At 35.0% G+C, this 6,858-nt stretch overlaps 1 non-coding gene across 1 annotated transcript; it reads right to left on the bottom strand.

Annotated features, from left to right (window-relative positions):
- Positions 1-6,176: 6,176 nt before the first annotated feature.
- LOC125934228 (U6atac minor spliceosomal RNA) lies at positions 6,177-6,307 on the bottom strand. The gene has a single exon (XR_007461276.1). It is a non-coding gene; the product is annotated as a U6atac minor spliceosomal RNA (small nuclear RNA).
- Positions 6,308-6,858: the final 551 nt, after the last annotated feature.

Genomic DNA, 6,858 nt, shown 5'->3' with positions numbered 1-6,858 from the left:
TTTCCCAAGTATCAGTTAGTCTGAGTAAAACTTCATTGAGTTTTGATAATTATCATTATTGTTTGTAACGTCATTAGCTTCCAAAATGTGGGTTATTTCTAATATTTTCTTAAATTTTTAAGGATTTATTTGGAGATTTTTAAAAAAATCTCACTCAACTAAATAATGATAGAAGTAATGGTCTTTTGCTCTTTTTATCTTCCACCCCAAGCACATTTTAGGCTAGGCAGGGAGCAGTTACCACCAAGCACCAGGGATAATGGAAAATGTAAACACACCAGATTAGTTCTGGAATCAAAAGGGCACAAAATAAGGGTCAGATGTGGAGGTTATTCTTTCTGCCTGGCAGTTAGTGCCCTTTACCATATTTCTTTATCATCCTTATCCTAAAATTTCATTCTAAATGTCATCTTCTCCATAAAGCTAGCTTTATCCTCTTAGCCAGAAACTATCAGTTCCTGGACATGAGGAATGAAGTCTAATTCATCACTCTGTTCCTTCCTGCCTTATCCATTGTAATTGTTCATTTGATGCAGGGTTTTTATAGGAGTTCCTAGCAGTCTAGGTTTCTAGCTTTCAGAGCATATATAGAGTATTAGTGTTTGTTTTGATGTGGAATTCATGCATATCGTTTTGTTCTTTTATCTTATAAATGATAATGACATGAATATTTGCTGTCTATCCTTCCCAGTACTGTGATTTTCATGATAACAGCAATCATGTTGTTTTAATCACCATTGTATACCCTTCACTTAACACAGAATCTTGCTTATAAAAGGACCTCAGCAAACACAGTATTTGTTAAATGGGTGAACTTAGGGTCAGGATGATGATATCTTGCAAGACAAAGGGAGAAAAACAATTCCTTAAAGATCAAATGCTTAACCTCAAAAAAAAAAAAAACAAAAAACTGTTAAGATATGTGTACATATCTACTTTCTATCATACCCAACTGCTTTTCAATAGCTAGGTTATGTCCAAATCTTTCATTAAAGTGTATGTTTGTCTGGAAGTTGAAAAATCAAACTAGCATGATATCAAAGAACTATGGAGTTTTCAAAGTTTTATAAAAGCTTAGTCTAGAGAATAAATAATAGGAAGGAAAAAGAGGAAGAGAAAACTTTTTGGACTAAAAAGGATAGGAATGTCATTCTGCCTGATCAGAAATAGGACTCGGGAGTACCTGGCAAACTCTCTGGTAGGTGCCAACACATCAGAGCTCTGTAACTTTATGAACTCCCACCGAAACTAGATCTTAGACACTGGCCTTGTCAGTTTCTCCAGAGTTTCCCATGACTTTGGGTAAATGCTGGCATAGTAGCCTTCAGATTCAAGGGCCTTGAGACTCGAACCAAGAGGATATCAGCAGTCAGCCCTGATTTTCCACTTCCGATTTTTTTTAGTGCATTTGGCACATACTGACAAACAAGAATCATGGTAACTTTCCAGGTCCGGTAAGGAAAGGCATATTGCTCAACATAAATGGTACCATCAAAAATAGCTGAGACATATAAGTGTTATATACTTACAGATATTGTCTAATCACAATGAGTTACCATTTTAGTTAACTTTTCAGCTCTTTTTATCTTACAAGCCACATTGCTTCCCATGAAAAGTTTTCTTTTAAAACATTTATTTTGAAAATTATTTCTATTAACACATACTATGACAAATATATTCTTAAAGTGTGGATTTAAAACTGTGATCTTTCTTTGAGCTTTAGTTTCTGTTCTAGCTATTTTATTGAACCTCTAATTAGAGTTACAGAGATACTGTTTGTTTTGGATATATCAGTCTCTCTTCATACATGTGTATAGGAGAGACCTTATATGAACTATGCAAACTGAAAAATCACTGTTAAAATAGAAACCCCACTACAGAAATCACCCCCACCCAGTTCAGTTTGCTTGTCTTTAGATGATTTATTTGACTCTATGAAATCCTCATGTTTATTCTACTCAACACAATAATATTTTTCTTTTAGTTAAAACTTCTCTGTTAAGTCACGAACAACTTTTGTTGGATAGTCTTATTTTGCCCTTCAGAACCCCCTCTTCTAAGTCTGTGACCCTGAGGTTCTTACTCTACATGATTTTTCATGAATCATCTGGGAAAATTTCCAAGAGTGTTGAAGCACAGCCAGGAAGCTGAGGAAATGCTGAAGAGAGCTGGAGAAAAACTGCTGGGAGGGTCAGAAGAATGTCAGAGAAGGTCGGGAAACATCAAACCCAGAAAGGCTCCAAACACGTGCCCTGCGGTCAATATCATGTCACAGACAAAGCTTCAAAAATACCAAGGTTAGAAAGCTACTTTGCATTACTTTTTCTCTCTCTCTTCATTAGCTTTCTTAACATTTACTATTAAGGAGACGAATAGTACAGTAATAGAAATATACTAGCAAGAATGTTATGGCCAGATAATAACTACTTAATAATAAACATAACAACTACCAAATATTGAGAATTCTCTGTTCAGCATTATATTGATCACTTCACATACATAATCCCATTCCACCATTCCATAGTATTATCATCACACTTTTCTGATACAGAATCTGAAAATAAAAGAACTTGTGTTAATTTAATAAGGTTACTCAACCAATGAGAAAAATTCAGAAACAGGTGTACTAGACCACAAAGTTCCTTTAGCCGTGTTATGGCAGAGACTTTTGCAATTGTCTAATACTGCAAATATACGTGATTACTAAATTAACTGTAAGTACAATGTTACTTTTCTTTCCTCCTATAAGCCAACTTTAGCACAATAAGAAAATATTCACCTTATGCTGGTTTAAAGAAAGGTTAAATTTGTTTCAATTGTTAAAAAAAGATCATATCCGTAATACTGATATGGGTAGAATTATTATCCTAATATCTAAAAAAACTCAAATTATAATAGGGAAAAACACTAAGCATATATAAGCATAGTAAATGACAAATGATTTGAAACACTCTTAAATTCTACAGAATTACTGAAGATCTTACTTGCATGATATGCTTAAAAATATTCTAAATATCTCAGGGAGCTGAAAACAAAACAACAGTACACTCTCTGTACCCATTTGAGCAAGTGTTTTTACACTACCCAGAGCCAAATATATGATTTAAAAAGAGCATGAGCCATTCCCGGAGGTAGAGGAAAATGAAGAACCCAAATTTTCTTCCCTGTTTTATTCCTAACATCTCAACCAGTAGAATATAACAGACTGTTGGTAATGGCTTTAAGTTGAATTACAAGGCTCATTTTGCTACAGGCACACTGGTTTTTGCTTCGTTCCTCCAATTCTCTTGTTTTCTCTTACTTCTAAACACTTATATGTGGTTCTATGAAATATCTCTTCCTTAATTCTTTTCACTAATTGAACTATACACTCTTCCTCTAAATGTCAAGACAAATGTAGCCAGCTAAGAAAAAATTCCATGATCTATATCACCTCTCCATGATTTAAACACTCATTAATACCATAAAACATTAATAGCATAAATCACAGTTTCTGAAGTATATATTTATTTGCTTAATCAGGTAGTTAGCACCTCTCTTCCATAAGCTTAAAGTAATGTGTGAACAGAGATGATGCAGGAGGCAGAGTAATGGTCCACAAAGATGTCCATGTTCTAATCCCTGGATCCTACTAGTATGTTACATGGCAAAGGGGAGTTAAAATTGCAAACAGAAATATGCTTGCAATCAGCTGACCCTAAAATAGGGAAACTTCTGGAATATCAAGGAGTGGAAGTTATGTGTTCACAAATATCCTCAGAAGTGAAAGAAGGAGTTGGGAGAATCAGTGTCAAAATGATTCAGTGTGAGAAAGGCTAGACCAAGCATTACTGGTTTGAAGATGGAAGGTGGTCATGAGCCAAGGAATACGGGTACCCTTTAGAAGCTGGAAAAAGCAAGGAAATGGTTTCTCCTCTGGTGCCTCAGAAAGGAATGCAGCTCAGTTAGCAATCTGGCTTTAGCCCGATGATAACATGTTAGACTTCTAACCTACAGAGCTATATGATAATATATTTTGCTGTGTTTAACCACTAAGCATGTTATAATTTGTTTCAGCAGTCATAGAAAGAAAATAGTAGATATTATTCCCAGAATCTGGTGCATGCCTGGTACATGGTGTTTGACACTATTTGTTTAATAAACAAATAGTTAATAAACTTGAAGGATGTGCTATGTCAACTGGATGGTACTGAGGTCCCAATATTTTCTTCTCCTTCTATTTATAAATTAACTTGAGTCAAGAAACATTAAAAAAACACACAAACAGTATTCTGTGGTTTGAAAATTATAGGTCACATTCTAAAGCCTGCATGCATGGCAGATTTAGAACGAGAGTTTACACCACCCACCTTCACCAGAGCTTTGTATGATCAGGCTCTCTGAGTGTGAGCAGTGAGTTAATGTGAAGGGGACATAGCTGGCCAAGTACTAAAACCTCTTTTAGAAGCCAAATGTGATACAATTTTTGCCTCAAATTAAAGGACTCCTATTATCTTGGAGTGACTCTACCTTCTGTTTACAAATTATTTCACTTCTGTTTTGTCATTTACAGCAATCCTGTAGACTACCTGTTTCTAATCTTATTTTCATGTCATTAACCAAGGCTCAAAACATGTTATTAATTAAGGGTCTGTCCTGGTAAAAGTGTATGAAAGGAAGGTAGAGCATCCCACCTCAGAAGGCAGTAGGGAGGATTATTTCATCCCTGGCATTTTTTTTTTTTACATGGCCTGTGCATGGGGCACTGGGGTGGCTCAGTCGGTTGGGCGTCCGACTTCAGCTCAGGTCATGATCTCACAGTTCAAGAGTTCAAGCTTTCCATCGGGCTCTGTGTTGACAGCTTCAGATTCTGTGTCTCCCTCTGTCTCTGCCCCTCCCCTGCTAACACTCTCTCTCTGTCTCTCAAAACTGAATAAACATTAAAAAAATTAAAACATAATAAAATGGCCTGTGCGTGACAAAAATAAAAAGCAGACCAACTTTCTTTGGCTTGACTCTGTTTAACTTATCTACAAGACGATGCTCTCCCTCCCTATCTCCCTCTGTGGCACTATAATGTGGGATTTAAATCCAGGCTCACTGAACTCAATATCCACTTTTCTTCAGTCACATCATGTCTTCTTTCTGGAATTAGGCTTCCTCTGTTCAAATTCTTTTCACATGTGAACATTACTTGTCCTTTCTTTGCCTCATTTTCATTATCTATAAAAGGACAGCAACTGTATCTCAAAGGTAGTTCCTGGATTTAATATATGAAAAAAATGCATACGATAGCATCTGTCTTAGAAAAGCATTCTGTACATGTTAGCTCTTACAAGAGCTTTGAAATTGTCCCTGGAAAAACTTCTCAGGAAGATTATGGTGTGAGGTTGGAAGAAATATTTTCCTAAACTATATGAGTGACTGTTGAAATAATCCTATGAAGTATGCGTAAAAATAGTTTATCTAACATGACTCCTAAAAAAAATGAGTTGGACACAGTTCATGAGGTCAAGCCTTGCGTCAGGCTCTGTAATGACAGCACAGCACAGAGCCTGCTTGGGATTCTCTCCTCTCTCTGCCTTTCCCCAACATGTGCATGCACACTCTTTCTCTCTGTCTCAAAATAAATTAATAAACTTAAAATAAAATAAAATAAAATAAAATAAAATAAAATAAAATAAAATAAAATAAGTTGGATTAACTAGAAGGTTTTAATTTGTTAACTAGTGTGTTCATATTTTAGGACAAAGCCAACTCATTTGAGCCAATATAACTACATCAAGCTCCATTTGTTAAGCCATGTGACCAGGGTTCAAATCCTAACTCTACCACTTACTATGTGTGTTAACTTTAGGCAAGTTAACTTACCTTTTGATGCCTCTATTATGTCACCTATAAGATAGGGATAATGATACTGACCTCACAGGGTTGCTGAGTATTAGTAAGTTCGTACTTGAAATGCACTTAAAAAATAGTGACTGTCGTATATGTGCTCAATAATTACTTATTTTTATTGTAATATCCCAAGGTGATCTTTCAAGAAATATTAATTATGTGTTTATTTTTAAGTATTTAATTAAATTCCAGTTAACATACAGTGTAATATTAGTTTCAGGTGTACAATATAGTGATTCAATATTTCTATACACAACACTATGCTCATCATAAGCACACTCTTAAATCCTCATTGCCTATAAAAATGATGGTTAGATGCCACACAGTAGGTGGCAATGCCTTCCCCATATATATGTTGTCAGGACCAAGGGCCTCTTTCATCCTTGTCAATCAACAGGAGTGCTATAACCTTCTCTCCTTTACACATCACAAAATCTTAATTATTTGAACACTAGAGACATCAGTGGATTTCTAATGGTTAAATACCTAAAACAACAACAACAAAGTAAATAGGATATACTCTTCAGAGCCATGGTCACCTACCACAAAGCAGACTTAAGATATACTTACTTCACATATTCCCCAGCTAGTTAAGCTACAAAGGGAATTCTAAAGGTTTTGTTGTGGAAGTTATAAAATTAAAACTATGGCAGTGGAATATTCATGAAGCCTTTTGTTTCATTTTCTGGTATATGAAAATAACTTTCAAAAAGTTAAGTGGAATGCTTTTATTTATTTCCTGTCATACATTCTAAATGGCCTTTAAAAGTCAGTAGCTGTTACTCAAGAATAATGAGGTATATTATTCTCTCAATGCACATGTAAATCTCCAATTAACACTAATGGTATTTATGGCAATGAAAACAAAAAGAAACCTACTTCAGTGTCTCAAAATAATCTTTATTTTTGATACCTACCTTTTTACCATCTAAGTGCAGTCAAGCACATATAAACAAATTAGTATTAAGCATCAATTTGACA

The sequence above is a fragment of the Panthera uncia genome, assembly GCF_023721935.1.
Source record: "Panthera uncia isolate 11264 chromosome A1 unlocalized genomic scaffold, Puncia_PCG_1.0 HiC_scaffold_16, whole genome shotgun sequence".
Classification (NCBI taxonomy): domain Eukaryota; kingdom Metazoa; phylum Chordata; class Mammalia; order Carnivora; family Felidae; genus Panthera; species Panthera uncia.
This window is presented reverse-complemented; position numbering and strand designations above follow the sequence as displayed.